This window comes from Peromyscus maniculatus, chromosome 1 (genome assembly GCF_049852395.1).
Source record: "Peromyscus maniculatus bairdii isolate BWxNUB_F1_BW_parent chromosome 1, HU_Pman_BW_mat_3.1, whole genome shotgun sequence".
Taxonomy (NCBI): domain Eukaryota; kingdom Metazoa; phylum Chordata; class Mammalia; order Rodentia; family Cricetidae; genus Peromyscus; species Peromyscus maniculatus.
Window position 1 is genome coordinate 75,775,509 of NC_134852.1, and position 19,666 is coordinate 75,795,174.

The 19,666-nt window shown below is 47.7% G+C and overlaps 1 protein-coding gene across 12 annotated transcripts in view; it reads left to right on the forward strand.

Moving 5' to 3' along the window:
• Apba2 (amyloid beta precursor protein binding family A member 2) overlaps positions 1–19,666 on the forward strand; it is a 233,298-nt gene that overhangs the window by 91,295 nt on the left and 122,337 nt on the right. For 2 of the 12 annotated variants that reach the window (XM_076544341.1, XM_076544323.1), the window contains exon 3: positions 2,499–2,751. The exons of the other annotated variants lie outside the window; for them this stretch is intronic. The gene's annotated coding sequence lies outside the window, so the exon portion shown is untranslated. The remainder of the gene's footprint in view (positions 1–2,498; positions 2,752–19,666) is intronic. 12 annotated transcript variants of the gene reach the window in all.

Consider the following 19,666-nt stretch of genomic DNA (forward strand, 5'->3'; position numbering starts at 1 on the left):
CACCTCAGGCTCTCTTAACCACTGAGCAGGATGTCCAGTGCCCACTGTACCCACACTGTGATCACTACTCCTGTTTTTCATTTTATTTCATATGAATTCTCCCAGGGTTTACCATTTATTTATTTATTTATAAATATTTTAATTTTATAATTAATTTAATTTTACATATCATCCAAGGATGCCCCTGTCCTCCCTCCTCCCACCCCCAGCCTTCCTCCCCAATTCACCTCCCATTCCCACCTCCTCCAAGGCAAGGTCTGCCCTGGGGAGTCAGCCCAGCCTGGTAGATTCAGTTGAGGCAGGTCCAGTCCTCTCCTCTCCTCCCTACACCAAGGCTGAGCAAAGTGTCTCAGCATAGGCCCTAGATTCCAAAAAGCCAGCTCATGCACCAAGGACAGGTCCTGGTCCCACTGCCTGGGGCCTCCTAAACAGTTCAAGCTAATCAACTGTCTCACTTATCCAGAGCGCCTGGTCCAGTTTCATGCAGGCTCCTCAGCTATTGGTTCACAGTTTATGTGTTTCCACTAGTTTGGCTATTTGTCCCTGTGCTTTTTCCAATCATGGTCTCCATATCTCTTGCTCATATGATCCCTCCTCTCTCTCGCCGAATGGACTCCTGGAGCTCCACCTGGGATTTGGCCATGGATCTCTGCATCTACTTCCATCAGTCACTGGATGAGGGTTCTATCATGACAGTTAGGGTGTTTGGCCATCCGATCACCAGAGTAGGTCAGCTCAGGCACTCTCTTGACCATTGCCAGTAGTCTACAGTGGAGGTATCTTTGTGAATTTCTGGGGACCTCTCTTGCACTCTGCTTCTTCCTATTCCCATGGGGACTTCATTTATCATGGTATTTCTTTCCTTGTTCTCCCACTCTGTTTCTGATCCAGCTGGGACCTCCTGCTCCCCTAAGCTCTCTTTCCCCTGACCCTTGCCCTCCATTACTCATCCATTTCTCCATCACTGGGCTATCCCTGTGTCTTTCTTAGGGTCCTCTTTACTAGGTAGCCTCCCTGGAGTTGTGAGTTGCAGTCTGGTTTTCCTTTGCTTTACATCTGCTATCCACTTATGAGTGAGTGCATACCATGTTTGTCTTTCTGAGTCTGGGTTACCTCACTCAGGATGATTTTTTTCTAGATCCATCCATTTGCCTGCAAACCTCATGATGTCATTGTTTTTCTCTGCTGAGTAGTATTCCATTATGTATATGTACCACATTTTATTTATCCATTCTTCAGTTGAAGGGCATCTAGGTTGTTTCCAGGTTTTGGCTATTACAAACAATGCTGATATGAACATAGCTGAGCAAGTGCTCCTGTGGTATGATTGAGCATTTCTTGGGTATATGCCCAAGAGTGGTATAGCTGGGTCTTGAGGGAGGTTGATTCACAATTTTCTAAGAAAGCACCATATTGATTTCCAAAGTAGCTGTACAAGTTTGCATTTCTACCAACAGTGGAGGAGTGTTCCCCTTGCTTCACATCCTCTCCAACATAAGCTGTCTTCAGTGTTTTTTATCTTAGCCATTCTGACAGGTGTAACAAGACAAGGCTGTCTGCTCTCCCCATACTTATTCAATATAGTACTTGAAGTTCTAGCCAGAGCAATAAGACAACATAAGGAGATCAAAGGGATACAAATTGGAAAGGAAGAAGTCAAGCTTTCACTATTTGCAGATGACATGATGCTATACATAAGTGACCCCAAAAATTCAAACAAGGATCTCATACGACTTAACATTTATAAACAGCTAGCATTTCCCCAATTTGTTTGCAATGGATAAATTTTTAGTAAACATTTCTTTTATGAGTTTACTTGAGGTACATTCAAGAAGTCACAACTGGATGCTGGAAGATTTCTACCCAATAATGGCTGTTAAAACAGAATGTCTGCCTGTGTTCCCCGAAAACCACAGGCTCAGTAGGAGCTCAGGTGGCCATCCATGCATGATCACAGCACAGCTGAGGTTATCAGTGCAGCAGGCTTTGCTCCCCTAAGGGAGGAAGGGGTTCTAGGAGTACAGAATTGGGGTTTAGAGCACAGGCCACTGCCCAGAGTCATATCAGAAGGAGGCCGATGGAGCCAGAGCAGGGCTGACACTGTGGAACTCAATTCCCCCAAGGAAGGGAAAGGTAAGTATAGCTCCCGTGCAGTGACCCACAGTGCTGGCTGTTGAGGGAGAAAAGGAGGAGCTTGAGATCAGCTGCTCTCTTCCAACGGTGGGGTGCAAGGGCGTAGAAGGAAGGAGCAGAGGAAGGCAAGAATATCGTCTGACATGACCTCATCCGGCAAGAGTGAGAACCTGAACAGGGCTTAAAGAGATCGCTGCTCACGAAACACACTGAGCTTCAGGGTGCAGAGGAGGAGGCATGACTGAGGAGTGCTCATGGGAGCAGACCCCTCCCCCTGCTCTGCCTGGTCTCCTGGAGTGCAGGTCCTGGCACACTACAGTGTCCTAGTACACTGCAGTGAGCACACCAAGTACCTTGCCCCACAGCACTCAAACAGGACACAAGACATGGGCAGAAGCCAAGGGACGCAGATGAAATGTAATTAACAAGCAGTGACTGACACAGAAGAACCACCATGACTCACAGTTCAAAGGGTCAGAAGTTCAAGTTCATCCTCAGTTACCTAGCAAGCTTGAGGCTAGCCTAGGCTACAAGAGACCCTGTCTCAAACCAGCAAACAACAACAACAACAACCGGAAAGAGTGTATCTGGACGTAGTGGCACAGTACATGTGTGGAGGTAAGAGGACAACATTTAATTATGTGTTTTTAATTTTTTTATAGCATATACTAATTTGTGTGTGTGTATGTGTGTGGGGCCATATGTGCCACAGTGTGCAAGTGGGTATCAGAGGACACCTGGGGAGTCCTATCTCTTCTTCTACTGTGTGGGTCTTGAGGATTGAACTTGGGTTGTCAGGTTTGACAGCAGTCACCTTTGCCTGCTGAGCCACCACACTGGGCCCAGAACCCGAGTTTCATCAGTGCTGCGGTTACACGTTGAGGATGTAAACAGTCCAGCGGTGAACAAGGGGCGAGATGTGACCTTCTTGCTTGACAGCTGCCATTTGAACATGACACAGGAAATGTCTTGCGATATGCAAATTCTATCCTGGACTAAAAGGCATCTTCAAAATGTGTTTATTGTTTTAATAATTACAGATCTGTCAAGGGAATACTTATCCTTGCTGGTTATTGTGTGATAATTACTGACAACATTTTTGTTCCACAGAAGACAGAGGTGGCAGATAACTATGTGTGCCACATAGCAGGGGACAGGACAAAGATGGTAGAGATACTTTTTGCAAAAGTTCTGTTATTATTGTTTTAGGTATATATATTTTAAAATATACCATATTTTATGACAAATGGAAATAAAAATGGCAAGTGAAATAAGAAAGAAGGTAGAATTGGCTTACCAAGTGCCCTGAAGGCGGCGGGGGTGTGGCTTCAATAGCTGACAAATCCAGGAGGAGGTCTTATTGGTAAAAACATGGCCATGGAAACAACAACACAAGCCCTCTGAAGTAGTCACGGAACTCCACGATGGGCTGACGGTATTGGAGGAGGAGGGGTAGGGAGGGCAGAGAGTACCGTGAGCAAAGTACAATGATAAGGTGCATGAAAACATTCAGATGAAACCCAGTCTGCGTACACCAGCAGGACATTAATAAAATAGTAAAAATAACTATTAGAGGAATATACACACATATGCATGCATGTGCAGATGTGTGCATGCACGCGCACACACACACACAGATGACATACTGTGCAAATAGCATAAATAAATTCTGTGCAGATAGATTCAAGAGTAAATTGCTTGCTGTGGAAGCATGAGAACCTGAATTGGGATTCCAGTATGTAAAGGCTGGGTATGCCTGTATATGCCTGTAATGCTAGTACTGGGGTGTGTGCAGACGGGAGGATCCTTGGAGCTCTCTAGCCAGTGAGAGAACCTGTCTCAAAAGATAGGATACAGAGTGATAGGGGAAGACATCTGATGTTGTTGATGTTGACATCTGGTGTCCATTAGTGCATATATGCATGCACCGTGTGGTGAGTTGAATAAGAATGGTTCCCATTGGCTCATATGTTTGAGTGCTTGGTTCCTAGTTGGTGGAACTGTTTAGGAAGGATTAGGAAGTGTGGTCTTGTTGACAGAGGTATGTCACTGGGTTTCAAAAGCCCACGCCAGGCCCCCCCTCTCTCTTTCTGCTCCCTACTTGTGGATCAGATGTAAGGTCTCAGCTACTGCTCTAGCACCACGTCTGCCTGCCTGCTGCCACACTTCCCACCATGATGGTTATGGACTCACCTTTTGAAACTATAAACCCCCCAATTAAATGTTTTCTTTCATAAGTTGCTGTGGTCATAATGTCTCTTCACAGCAGTCAAAAAGTAACTAAGATACAACTATGCCTGCATACATGTGCATACACACACACACACACACACACACACACACACACACACAAGAAATAACACAATAAACAGAGATGAAACCAAACCAAGCCATCACATCATTAAATCTGAGACAGTCTCATCTAGCCTAGGCTAGCTAAAGCCTGGGATAGCCTTGAACTCCTAATCCTTCTACTTCTACCACTAGAGTGTGGGAATTACAGTCCTGTGTGCCATTCTGCCTGGTTTATGCAGTACTGGGGATTGAACCTGGGGTCTTGTGTGTACCAGGCCAGCACTCTATTAAATGAGCTACATTGCTGACCTCAAATCAATCAATCTAAGTGAATTTAACTCATCGATCACAAGCAGAGACTTAAGTTGTTCACCCAGTTCATCCACCCTCCACCGAAGGAAGGAATCCTATCTAAATGGGAGTGATGCTGAAGGCCAGGAATGACAAGAGAGCTTTCAACAGCGAAACCCAAGGCACGCCCAGCCAGAGGTGCTAGATTAAACAGCAGACACTGGGTGACAGCCCGGCGTTCAGTTTGCAGACAAGATGTGGTAACTGTGATTGAGTGTGCTATGTGTCACATGGACAGCACCTCCACAGATGGAAACCACAGTCAGGAGAGGGAGGCACTAGCGTGTGCTGATTCCACAACCATGTGACAGCCACTCTGAGACATGTAAGGGGACAAGGAGATATGCCCCAAGCATACCAGACTTTATACCATGTTAATAGAGAACACAACCATGTTTCAAGGTTGCCTGAGACATTTATGAAATCTGACGTGTATTAGATTACAAAGGAAACCTCAATAAGGTCCTTATCATGGAAATGATATAGACAATATTCTCTAGTCACAATGCAATAAAAGGAAAAATTAATCATTTGGTAAAAAAGCAAAAATGACCTACAGTGTGGAAAACTACAAGATTAAATTCTCCTCAATATGTTCCTGGGTGAAAAAATACACAACCAATTTCCATAATTTCCAGAATATGATGATAATGAAGATGTATCAATCTATGAAGATCTGAATAAAGTTGTAGTTATGATCTCAGTGATAATGTTAACAAATGGATGCATTAAACATCTAATTCAGAGCGTTAGAGAAAAACAGTGGCGTCAACTGAAGCTGCAGTATGGGAAAAGGCTGGCAAATACGGAGAGAAGAAGAGAATAGACGCAGTCAACACAAAGCATTGCTTATCACTGGAGAGCCAGTGAACGGCCCCGTGTTTGACGTTGGGGGGATAAGAATGCAAACATACAAATGAATAACCATCAACACAGACCTCCATCAACAAAACCATTGGAAGTGACTTAGTGCTGTGCATGGGAGCAAATGTGAAGGACGTGGAGAGAACAGACACTTTTGCTAGAAAAGGACAATTTATCTAGACCGATCTCAGTAGACACAGTTTAAATAAACCAATCTTCACTTGGAAAAAACAAACAAAACAAAACCCAAGTCTCCAGACTTATGTATTTTTACAAGGGAATTCTATTCTCTCTGCATAGCCCAGATAATGTCATTGCTACTTAGAACATAGAAAAATATAGAAACTTCAAGATTATGCCCTGAAAGAAAGCTCCCTACCAGATGATGTGAAATTCCTACATAATCAATAGAGAGACTATTTTACAAGTGGATTTGGAAAAAGATAAATTTAATCAACGTCTTCCATCTTACACCAGCCTATGTTTCAGTGGCCCCAGACAGGTGGTGACCACAAGAAGGAAAAGAAAGCTTGGGAAACCTCTCACATGTCTCTGCAGGCAGAACTATGATCCAAAATCCAAAAGTGAGACAAGAAGAGATGGATCCATGCAGGTGCTTTAGGGGAAATGCGGAACAAATACCCTAAGCAGAAGGAAAATCCAGCTGATAAACCGTAGGAAATATTTGCTAGTTACATCCAAAGCAGAGAAGACAGAGGATGCCAAGTGTTAAGAGCCCTCTAAAGCACAGCTAGTGAATCCATGGAGGGAGGCGTTGTCAAAACCCCAAAAGAAAACAGACAAGAGATCTCAGCAGGTAATTTACAGAGAAATAAATGCAAATGGTTGTTTGAGTGTAAGAAAATGTTTCCTTTCTCTCACGGAAGAGAAATGTGCGTTAAAACCCAGGTACCATTTTGCTGCCCAGATTGGCACAACTTCCACTTTGACAGTGCCCCCTCTTGGTGAACCTGTGGAGAGCTGTTCAGCTAGCTCCTGCCCCTGCCAATGGGCTACAAGGGACCCAGACTCTAACTCTGCCCTGACCCCTTTCTGGATCACTAGGAAAGCAGCACTCTAGATCAATGCATGTCTGTGGCGCCAGGGTCTTACTTTAATGTGTCTTCTTTTATGTGCCACAAGAAAGTAGTAAATATTTTCCTATAAAGCTCTTGCATGCTTGCATCTGACTAGTTCCTAGGCATCTATTCTTTGCTCCTAAACAAGTGACATCTGTGTGGAAGTGACCTTTGCTGATTGTTGTCGAGCTTGGATCTTCATATTCTGTCCGGCGATCTTGTCAGGTAGTTTGTGGAATCTACTCGATTGTATGTCTCCTGCAAACAAGGACAGCTGAGTATGTCCCACCCATGGCAGCCCATGTCCATTATTAACCTCTATTTCCTTCTCCCTTTGGTTAGGGATGAGGGCACAACACAGTGTCGCTGGACCTGTGTGGTCCCCCGGAAAGGGTTAAGCTCGGCATATGCCGTGACTTTCGACCCTCACTCTACCGAGGAAGTCCCCTTCCGAGGGCTGCAAGGAGGGCTTCATTGGTAAAGAGCTTGCCCTGTGATCGTGAGGGCTGGGGTATAGATGCCGAGGGAGGCAGCACACGCCGTGCTCCTAGCGCTGGGCAGGCTGGGAAGAGGACCACCTCTGAGGTTCGCTGGCACCAGCATAGTGAGAGACTTGTCTCAAAGAAGGACCGGATTCTTCGTGAGGTGTTATCCTTGGGCCAGCATTCACATACACTCAGAAGTTGCCATGATCTTAAGAGATTCTTTGGCCGGCTGTGTCAGCCAGCTTTCCATTCCTGCGGCAAAGGAACTGAGACAAACCAATGAAAGGGAAGAAATGTTTATTTGGGGGGGTCACAGTTTCTCAAAGGCCAGTCCAAGGTTGACTGGCTCTGTTGCCTTGGGCTCAGAGAAGGCCCAGATAAGGTAGGGAGCAGATGGTGGCCCCAAGCTAATTACCTCATAGTGGCCAGGAAGCAAAGGGATGGAGAAATGGACAGGGATAAAAATCCCTTTCCAAAGGCACACTCCCCTCCCCAGTCCCACCTCCTAGTACCCCATCCATTTAACTGTGAACTCATGGATGGATTAACCCATGGCTGAAATCAGTTTCTTTCAAGCCAACCTCTCCTTAGTGGTGCCACTGGCTGGACATCAAGCCTTCCAAACACATGACATTTTATATGCAAATCACAACATGGTCCTAATTTGTGAGGGCTTTCTCTTCTCCCTTTAATTATGAACGCATCATATGTTTCAATTTTATGAAATGGTTTCTGCATCAGTTGAGTTCATCATTTCCCCTGACAAATTATTTGATGGCATTAATAGCTTTTCTAACACTCATGTGCTAAACCATATCCATTGTGATGTGTTTCCTATGAGATACGGGACTCATGTGCTTTTTTCACTTTAGGCTTTGGGCGCCTGTGTTTATCCGGGAGTGTGGCCTGTACCCTCTCATCATCCTCTTTGGCTTTACTGTGGGGCACATATGAGGCCCATCATACTCAGCACCTCGATTTCTTCTCCTCTGGGGAGCCATTAGTGTGTGACTGAGACAATTCGTTCCTGGATGGCTATCTTGAGACTGCCCGGTAGGCCAGATCATGAGCAACTTCCAGCCAACTCAAGAGGCTAGAACAGGAGTGTCCCTAGAGCCCAAGTGTTCAAGGCCAGCTTCTGCTGCATTGAAAGGGGGTACATTTTACTGATTAAAAGCCTGTTCAAGATAGGGTGATGAGCTTCACCCAACTGGTCACCTCTCTCCAGTGTCTGAGCCTGGGATCACAGTGGAATGAGGCACAGTCTCCAGCCTGTGACTGCTACAGCTTTGTGCATGCCCAGCATGCAACCTTTCACCTTTCCCAGCTTGGAAACACTGAACAGTGCACACAGTGAGGACCTTCCCTGCAGACTGTCAAAGAGTTGGTGATGGGCAGCTGGACTCGCTCACCGTCCCTCACCTGCCCACACGTCTTCTGCCTAGAGACAGTGAGACTAGGCTGGGCTATGGATTCAGGTGGGCCTGGGTCAAATCCCAGCTCTGTTATTTAGCGGCTATGTGTGTGACTCTGTGTCTGTGAGCTAAGATATTATCTAAAGCCAGCACTCAAGGGAAAAAAAGCAGTCTATCTCCCCAGGGTATGGAGATGGCTTACTCTAAGTGTGGTTGGGTGCTGGGTCAGGTGGGTTAGCCTCCATCTCTCTCCCTCTGTTCGCAGCTTCTATCACGTTCAAGGGTAAAGCCCCTGTCACTTCTCAAAGGATGGTTTTGATGTCCCACCTCCCCATCACTTGGTCGTTTGTTCATATCCTACGGCTGCTTGCCCTAGCTGTGTGACAGCATGGGAGACTTAAGCAGTGCTTGTTACTTCACTGCAGTGGGATGCTGCCCGGGCCATCTTTGCTTAGGTGGCTGAGTGTATGTAATATGGACTTGCTGTACTTCAGGTGTTCTGGAGGTAGGGAAGAGGATGCTGGCCCAAGCTGTGAGCATGAAGGCTGCAGGTAGCTGCTGCTGCTGCTGCTGCTGCTGCTGCTGGCTGCCCTCGGGCGGGTTGTGGCACACTGTTTTTTGTGGAAAGGCACAAGGAAGAACAAAGAGTTCCCTGGTGTCCAGCTGTCAGGCCTGTAGCTTGTTTGGAGGGCACCCAAGGGAGCCATGGAGGAGGTTCATTTCCCATCTTCCTTAGAAAAACTGTTGGTAGCTTGTGAGCTGCGGCAGATCCAACTGTGAGGATGCTTGTCTGTGCACTGGTGCAGGATGAATGTCCTTCCATGGTGGGTCAGCAGCTGCACCCTGCAGAATGGAGCACTCACGCCGTGCTCCCTCAGGGCTGTGGGTGGGTGGGCACTAGCTCCTCTCTGCACAGCGTGTAGTTCGGCCGACAGGTGAAGGGACTTGGCTAGGGGCAGAAGTCGGGCTGTATTTTTCCAAACCCATTAGGGATCTTGAGCAGCCAGAGTTGCCTAATGGTCCTGAAAGCATTTGATTAGCCAAAGGCCTCTGTACAGCAGGTCCGGGGACACAGATTTTAAAATCCTCTGGGTCTGAAGCCCTGGGCTCTCTGCGGTGTCAGCATAGCCCGAGTCTCACTGTCACCGCCACCTGCCACCTTCCAAGGGTACTTGAGGCTAGCCAGGCTCTAAGCAAGCACTTTCCGGGGTACACATTGGCCAGCCCTTCTATCCCTCCCTGCTATCCTACCCAGGGCCCACTGCAGGCTGGGCCTCTGGCACCCCTCCTGCTACCCAGCCCTCCCCCTCTTGGTTCTCCACAGTCTTTGCTCTCCAGTGATGCTGTGGCCCCCGCTGCCCTGCCTCCTAGGTCTCCCCTGGCTGTTCTCCTGTGTCCCCACTCTTCTTCATTGGTGTTGGTGGCTCTCCTGGGCTCTTGTCACATTGGGAGAAGGTCATTTAGTCTCCTTTGGGACTTTGTGTTTTCAGAGGTCAAGAGTATGGTCCTTTCCATGCCTTTTGATTTGCCCATCAAAGGTACCCACTGTCCACCTCAGTCAGGGACCGGTGACCCCTCAGGTGTAGAGCATTCCAGCCAGTTTCAAGAGAGTGTGCTTTCTCTTGGGCGGGGTGTGGCACAGGAACTAGGGGCCCCTTTTTGGGTAGGGTCCTGCTTTTATTTCAAACCCTCCCTGTCTGTGCCAGCCTGTTGCTGTATCTGGTGTGGTTGTCCATACTTGGCAGGAGTCTCCCACACACACTCTCCCGTCCCTCTGGAGTCCCTCTCTGAAGGCACCAATGGCCGCCTGCCTGCATTATTAGCAGATGGCTGGGGGGGCACGTGTGGCCTCACGGCAGGCAGGGAGACTGAGTGGGGGAGATCTGTCTGGAGCCTTCTGACATGGTCAGTTTGACTTGGCCTGTGACTGTCAGCAACTCACCAGCTTCTGGGACCTCAGGTGCTCAGGCCCTGAGTGGGATGGGCAGAGGAGGTCAGAGATTTGATTGTTCTTTGGGTCTTTGTGTCCATTATTGAATGGGGCTAAGGTGAGGGATCAAGCCCACATAGCCAGAGCCAGCTGATCAGCAGAACAGTGTTTGTTCTGCTGATTAAAAGAAAATTTATATCTGAAGGCTGCCTTAAGATTTCCCATGAGCACGAGCGGGTGAGCGAGGGTCAAAGCTGTCTTTTAGAGATGGCAACTGCTCCATGTAGCCAAAGTACTTAGTAGATTTGCTGTTGACCATTAGGTTCAGGGCATTATGAGAGTTCCGACTGAGTTTAATTTCTGGTAATTTCTGCTGTGTAAGACTGGAAAAGTGCACCCGCCTCCAAGGTAATAAGGAATTTTGTGTTTGTTTTAAACTGTGTGGCCCAATATTTTGATATGAGTGTCGGGACTTTGTGGACTCCAATTCATCTTGAACTCCTGCTTTTTGGATGACCAGGTCATGCTGTCTCTCTGAAATGGTTCCTCATCCACTCACATGCTTCATGCAAGTAACAAAACCACATTTCGCAGCAACAGGAATCTTTTTTTTCCCCTCATATAATTGAGAAATCCAGTTGGTTTCAGGCAAAATTTGATCTATGGCTTGACCTTGTAATCATGGTCCTGTTTCTCTTTGCTCGCTCTTCTACTGCGTCAACTTCATCCTAGAGTTGGTTCATATATTTTCCTATGTTCTGAGGCATATATTCCTGTCTATATGTCTATTTTTGCAGTGGAAGAAATATCTAAAGTCCTCAAAGTAGTCATGTCCCTCTAAAACTTAATCACTGGACAGAGAATTGATGAAGACAGATACAAAGAAACCAAAACAACAATCACCATGAAAGGGAGAACTAACATAGAGGCCCTGGAGACCCCTGACAAACGCAGAGATACCTGGTGATGTGCTAAGCATCCATCCCACCTAAGCTTGCATGAGCCTGGCAGATGGCTGCCCACAGAGCTGGTGTCAGCCTGCTCTGGAAGCCAAATTGAGCTTTGACAATGGGCCTCCCTTGGCAATGACCCTAGGTTGCTGTCACCGCTTTGTAACAATGAAAAGTGTGACACAAGACTCCATTCACACAGGTGGAAGCTGTGCATTGGGTGTCCCTCTGCAGTAGGGAAGAAGAGAACCAGTAGGATGGGCATATATCAAAAGAGGGTTTTTAGAGTGCTTTACACAATACTGTCTGGGTAGTCCAACAATGGCTCCATCCCACCGGAGAGACTGAGAACCCAGTCGCTGTTCATTTCTTGAAGCTAAATGTGTCAGCATTCCCAATCTGGTGCTGTTGGCCTGGGGGATTCCAGGAGAGCTGCTTCCCTTCAGTCCACATTAGAGCAGTTGAGTAATCGGTTTTCGTGGTGATATAGTACACCACCTGAGTCCTGTCTAACGTCAAGTTTGAAGTTTGGGGCCACGAATAGCAGTTTTCCATGTCTTTAATTTTCCAGTACATTGTTTTCTAGAGTCTCTTAGCATACTGAAAAAACAAACAAACAAACTCAAACTCAGTAGTTACTTTTTTTTTCTCTCCAAGGCTTGTGTGGGATGTAGACATTCCCAGGGTACAGGATGTGAGCAAGGTCGTCACCTTGTCACTCTCTGGGTGGGTCACCTGGCCTGTGATGATTAATCTTGATTGTCAACTTGATTGCATTAAAGTACCTGGAGACCGGTGTCACACACCTCTGGGAGGGTCTGTGAGGGTGTTTCCAGAGGGAACGCAATAATGGGGAAGATGCTCCTGAATTATGGCACTGGGGTGGAGGTGGGCGGAAGATCTCCGGAGAGAAGTCACCTGGCACACAGGCATCCTCTCTTCCCTCTTCACCTCCTCCACGAGGTGATGGCCTTCTCCCTCACTTGTGTCTGCAGCCTTACTGTGCGTCTTGGGCTCCAGCCCAAAGTTACAGAGCCAGACAGCCAGCCACCGACTCTCTTCTGTTGTTTATATAGGTTTTTTTGGTCAGCAATTCAGAAGTAACAAACACATCAGCTCTGCTATCAGCTGAGCTCCTGCAGCCTGTGTGTGAAAGACAAGTTCCAGGGCCCTGGGCCAGATCACTGGGAGGCCCATGTCTGGGGTGTGTGTGGGTCTAGAGCACATGTGGGAAGGGGGTTAGGAGATGATTCACAGGACCTTCTGATCCAAAGCCCTGAGGCCATCTTGTGGTCCCCACTCCTGGGATTAGCCATGCTAGAAAACCCGGGCTACCTCAGGAATGTGGTCTCCTCTGCTGACGTCCTCTTTTAATGTATTCTAGAGAGTGCTCAGACTCTCCAACTTGGTGTGAGGCATGGGCAGCTGACGAAATCGACTGCTGTAGGGGCTAAGTTGCAAAGGGGTAGGCTAGCCTAGGCATGGTGCTTGGTACTACAGATGCCAGGCTGGGCACAGGGTGGCTTGGTGGGGCACATAGTGGAGATGGTAACAAGCATCACTGTGGCGGTAGCTCCAGGTTGTATGACTCTGATGACCTTAGAACAAGATACGTGTTTTCCACAGACTTCGTTTAAGCCACATAACAAGCCTGTGGCATGGGAACCCCTACCCCACTTAACCGCTGAGACTGTTCCTGACTATGATCCCTAGTATAATTTCCATGTAGTACGCCTCCAAAAAGCAAACAAACAAAAAACAAAAACAAAACAAAACAACAAAAATACATGCATCAAAAACTTGGTCCCCAGGCTATGAAACTATGGGGAAGAGGAAGAACCTTCTGGAGGCAGGGAGGAAGTCAGGCTGGTGGGACATGCCTTTGCTTTCTTCCCCCTTGAGTCTCTCGGCTCCCTGTGTGGCGCCCTCTGGCTGTGACTGCTGCTTCACAGTCTGGACACAAAGGAAGTCCTGAAGCACCCGAAACTGAGACAAGGCCTGCCTTTCCTCCATGCTCTGTCACAGTGACTCATACTGACTGCTACAGTCACAGAGCCCCCCACCCCCACCCCCCATCTCCTGTTGGCACCAACCTCAGGCCCCAGGTGGCCTCTGGGATCTGAATTCTCTCAAGGAACGTTATTATCCCAAAAGCCAGAGAAGGACTTGGGGAACTCCAGGGTCCCATTTCCAATGAAGATCAGAGCCCAGGAGCAGCCATAGCTTGGTAGCAGAGGTAGGTGTCCCTGCCTCCAGCTGTCTCTGTGGGAGAAACAGATCTGCTTGGGATGTAGGACAGTGTGACCTTGGTCCCAAACACTGTAGGGCAAGGTCATCTGTCATCACACCCCTTCAAGATCTAGAAGACCTGAGTCTGGGGGTGGCAATGGCTGGGAGGCTTGGGGCAGCAGGCACCCCGGGGGGAGAGGAGGCAGAAGGAGGGTCTGGGCTGGTCACAGCCTAGTGAAGGTCTGTCCCCCTGGGGTGCTGGCATAAGAGCACGTGCCGAGGATGGGCACACTTTTCTTCATGCTCGCATTTCTCACGTCTCCTCCCTTGGTCCAGCTAGAGGGTGATGAGTGATGAGAAACGGAAAGCACAATGCCATTTCCCGACAGATCAAGGTCAAAAGAGAACAGGAAAAGCCTGGATTAAACTCTTGTCACTTCGGCCTAAGTGTTCTGCCAGAAGGGAATCGAGCTTGGAATTTATTAGGCATGCTATCGTGCCTGTCGTTAGACGGTGGTAAGAAAGGTGGCTGTTTGAATCAAGATCAAATTTGGATGGCACACTGGATGGTACACCGTGTGTGTGTGTGTGTGTGCGTGTGTGTGTGCGTGTGCGTGCGTGCGTGCGTGCGTGCGTGCGTGCGTGTGTATGCTCATGCCACAGCACATATTTGGAGGCTGGAAAACAATGTTTAGGAATCAGTTTTCTCTTAATACTGTAGGTCCCAGGGATTGAACTCACAATGTAGGATTGGGTGGCAGGTGACTTTACCTGCTGAGCCGTCTTGCCAGCCGTCTTGCCAGCCCAAGATTCTGATTTATATTCTCAGTAGAGATCTACACTGGAACATCTTCAGTAGCTTGATGGTGGGATTTGGGGATGGATCTAGATTTATACCACAGTGGCTGGGTCCACAGGAAGCATCAGTGCCTTGTCTTCCTGATCTCACTGTCACATCTGCTTTCTGCTCTGTGCTAGGAACAAAACCTGTGTTCAGTCACCTAGGGAAAGGGGACTGGGCCCACTTTTGAAGGGTTTATCTAAAACTGTATGTGCACATTTAAAGCAGCAGAGAGACCGGTGTGGGGCATCTCTCTGTTGGCGTCTCCCTGTCTCTTGCAGAGAGCAGTCAGCTGCTTCCATTTGTTGCTTTTCTGTAACATACTGTGTTTGCAAATATGCCTTTACCTGTTATTTTACAGACTGTCTGCAGGCACTTTGTCAATGACATCAGGTCACAGCATTTGTTTTGTATCTGTCATTGCCTTCTTCGCTTAACCTTTTGCTGGGGGACTCTCCCCCACAGGAGTTGTAGCTGGAGCTCGCCATGTCAGTGACGCGTGGTGCTGCTTGTCGGCTTCCATTGATGGATGTTCAGCTGCTTTCCAGTTTCTGGCTGTTACAAACAAGGCTGTCATGGATATTTATGTGTGTATCTTTGTGAACATGAGCCAGATTTGTGAGGCGTGTTTTAACAAGGAATTGCTGTGGGATTGAGGATATGAATCTTAAATTTTACTAGAAGTAGCCGACTTGCTTTCCAGAGTGGGTGGGTGTGGTAAGGAGAGTTCCCACCAGTGAGTCTCCTCTTTGCCCTTTCCTTGACAACACTCAGCATTTCAGATGTTTTTAATATTTGTTAGTCGAAATGTATTCTATACCTGTGGTGGTTTGAATAAGAATGGCCCCCATAGCTCATATATTTGAATGCTTGGCCCGTAGTTTACTGAAACTATTTGGGAAGGGGTAGGAGGTGTGGCCTTGTTGGAGAAGGTGTGTCAATAGGGGTGGGCTTTGGGGTCTCAAAAGTCCACACTAGGCCTGACTCACATACACTCTGGCCTCCTGCTTGCAGATCAAGAAGTAAGCTCTCAGCTCCTGCTCCAGCACCATGCCTATCAGTCATCCTGCTGCCATGCTCCTGGCCATGATGGTCATGGACTCACCCTCTGATACTGTAAGCCTCAATAAACTCTTTCTTCTACCAGTGGCCTTATTTATAAGGTGGCGTTTGCACAGCAATAGAAAAGTAACCAAGACACCACATGAGGCCTTGATTTCCATTCCCTGCCTGCCACAGAGATGGAACATCTTTCGCATATTTATGTTTATGTATTTATACTTAATTGTATCTACTTGTTCTTTGGGGTTGACTGGGTCTACTCTTCGCCTCATGTCATCTTTTCTTGTGGTCAGTCTGATCCACTGTTTGATTTATGTATTGCAGATGTGTTTTCCCTTTTATCCCTCTCAATGTGACATAAAGGCAAGAGTGTGGACTTGAGGGCCATCCTGCCAGGATTAAATCCTAGGTGTGGCACTTCCTCTGTGGCCTTGGCTAAGCTAATCAACCTACACATGCCTGGGTTTCCTCCTATGTGAGTGGGCTGGGAAGGGCGAGAAGTTCGTGTCTGTGAAGCAGCGTTTTTGGTCCTTTTGCTGCTGCTATCACAGACCACTGCAGGTTGGATTTCTGTGGCTTACAGTTATGTGGTCTGGGAAAGGCCATATGAAGGCACTCGCATCTAGTAAGAGTTGTATCATCCATGGCAGAAGATGAAAGGAAAAGGCAGAGAAGGAGACAGAGGGAGGGGAAAGAAAGGTGGCCAAGCTCATCTTCCATCAGAAACTCACCCTTGGGACAATTAAACCACTCCATTGATATCCACACTAATGCATTCATGAGGACAGAGGCCTCCTAATCTAAATACCTTTGAAAGGTCCTGCTGCTCAACACTTGCCTTTGGCTTAGAGCGCCGATGGGTAACCTGTGGGGGACACAGTTGAGCCATAGCATTCATCTAGCCGTATCCTGCAAGGTCATATGGGAGCCTGTACACAGGCATTGCCACCCTTCCCACAGCCCAGGTGAGTCCTGTGCCCTCCTTTGATGGATCAGCAGGTGCTGCTGTACTTGGCTCTCAGCCTTCTGCACAGCCCTCCCTTCAATCCCCAAGCTGCCTAAATAAAAAAAAAACCAAAATCCTAGCCTCCCTCCAGGGGATGCCTGGGAATGGGAAGGCATCAGGCTCCTCACAGCAAAAATAGAAGCTTCATTTGCTTTGGAGAAAATGACAGTGAGAAGGGCAGCCGGCAGAGGCGGCTGGGGAGGCTGGGGAGCCCTCACTGGTCCTGGGCACCTTGAGGTTGGCTGCAGCTGTGCTGATGTGCCAGCAAGCTGTCCCTTCCCTTTCATCCTGGCCTCCCACTGGTATTGCTGTTGGTCTGTGACATCCACAGTCTCGGCATCCCAGGGCCAGTTTTTAATACCTCAGTATTGCACTGTCCTCTGGCGAGACGCCAGAAAGCAGGATGAGTTTAATGTGGACGATCATTGGAAAAATATGTCAGAGATTATAGAGTGGTCAGTCCAGCCAAGAAGGGCAAGGGAACTGTGCTCCGTCCCCATGATGGCATGGGCTGCATATGGGCAGTGGAAGAGTAATGTACAGTGGAGGCAGGCAATCTCTAGTTCCAGAAGACCTGTTAATATATAGCTAGGCTTTGCAGTCATGCTTTGCTCAGGACATGTTCTGAGAAGTATTGTTGTTGTGCAGATACTGTCTACAGCAAGGAACTGTGACGTCCTTGGGCATATGATCTCTGGACACTGTCATTGATGTGCCGTAATACATCACACGGATTCTGTGATACCATCTAATATATAATCTCTGTCTATTGTCATTAATGTGGTGCCATACTGACCAGATGTCATTATGTGCCATGTGACTGTATTTGAGAGCGCCTTGGAGTATTCTCTGCAGAAGCAAACAGGGGCAAGCCATAGAATAAGGTCTCGAGTGCTGCCTTGTTGGCGCATTTCTGAGCCAGAAAGGCTGGTGGTCTGAGAACAAGTGTCTGAGTATTGAACTGATTGAAACAGTTCACGTCTGTACCCCCAACTCTTCCTTTAGGGTGGCTGCCAGGGATTCCTCTAGAGGCAATAGTCACGCTTGAAAGAACTTGTGTGAACTAGTGAAGACCTCTCCCACCTAGTCTCTGCTTTCAGATCTGGAGCAGGAAGTGAGAGACTGGTAGCTTGATGCCACTCATTGACATTGACGTGGCCCGTCCCCTCCAGACTTGAAAATCTTTCCAAGGCTGGGGCTTTGTCACCATGTTTGTGACGATAGTTTGCACATGCTTTTTAAGTCTTTTCGATAGCACAGTCGGAAGCACCTGCTGTAACAAGCAGTTGTTTTCGAAACTTTGAGATCATCAAAGACTCACTTTAAATCCAGCTTGTTCCCAAAACATTTGCACAAATAAGAGTCTTGAGATTTGAGCTTTTTATTCTGAAGATGCAGCTTGCACAGGAGGAAAATAACACACTCTCATCTTTATAAATAGAGTTATTAGCATTGAAGATTTTATTTGGCAGTCGGCATAGGGACTCGGCGATTCAGGATTTGAACATCTTATTTATAAACAGTACCTGGGCTTTTGCTGTTTTGTCTCTCCTTCCCTGAGGACCCGGGACGCTTTTTGAGCTCAGCCTCTCTTTGCTCACAGAAACACTGCTATGATCAGTTCTTGGAGCTGTGCCTCTGGGCCACTTTCTGTCTTTCCCCTGGAAGATACTTGCTCTGTCCACCTGAGCACTGTCTTTGTGTGTCACACCAATAAGTGACAGACCCACACCCTTAGTCCTACCACATATGCCCATGGTCCGGGAACCCCCATTTCCCTCTTCTGAGAAGTTCCATCCTGAGTGGTGTGTGAGTTCAGCCCCATCTGTGGGGATATGAGTCATCTTGTTGCATTCTTCTCAGGGCAGTTTGGATGGGGTCTTGAGTTCCAGGCCTTAGAATGACTCTCTGTTCTGTAACCTACCTGTCCAGTGCCTGCTTCTGTCAGTGAGGCATCCCCAGGGCAAGCAAGTTACCCAACCAACAGCCCTGTGGGTGCCAGGGTAGGAGGTGCGAGGGTGCAGGAGGAAGCCTCTGTCTTTGATGCTTCTGGACCTAGACCAGTCCTTCTGGCAAGGACTCCTTGAGCCATCCCAGGGCCTCTGCAGTGTGTGGCCAGGGTCCTGTCCACAGATGTCTGCACGGTTATTGTCCCTCTTCTTATGTGCTCAGTCTCCATCCCAAGCACAGCGTTTCAGACATCCCCAGTCTGTGTGTCTGGTATCCAGTCCCTTACAATGTTGAGTTTTCCAGTTAGTACAAAGAAGTTAATACATAGCTCTGTGGTCAGCAGGATATTAGAGACAGCCCAGCCTGTCCTCTGCCTCTCTAATGGCGATACCAGTGTGCCTGGGTAGGGTCAGAGTTGTCAACTCTACCCGGTGAGTTGGATGTGTTCACTTCTCCATCTTCCTGGTTCCTCATTCCTTCCAGGTCCCGGACTTTATGAACCTGTAATGGTTTGCCTTAAATTTCTTAAGAAAATGCTTTCAAGGATGCTTCTGTCGTGCATGTGCCACACCTGTGCATGCCTGTGATCTTTTGCTGGGGACCTTGGCTTTGGATGGATGGTTCAATGAGCTGCCCTGCCAGGAGTGGGAGTGAGGTTCTGTTGACCTGTGTGTGTGTGTGTGTGTGTGTGTTTGTGTATGTGTGTACACATACATGATCTGGGATGTCCCACAAGCCATCAAAAGTAATCAGCAAATTTTGAATCATCCCCTCTAAGGAATTTTTACTTCCAGAATGCCTGAAACACACAGCATTTCAAAGGCTGTGTCTGACCACATGCTAATTTATGCCCAGAAACTTGCGTGTTGAAAAATGCAGGACCAATGGTGGCATTTGAAGTGGTGTCTTGTGAGAAAGTTACTGAGTGCTGGAAACTGATGCCAGAAATCACAAAAGTTACTTCCTGTAAGAAATAGGGCCTCAGGAGTGACGTATGATGTCAGGTAGCTGGAAGCTATTCATTGGATGTATCCTCTATGTCTAATTCCTGCCATAGAAGGTACAATAGCCCAGAA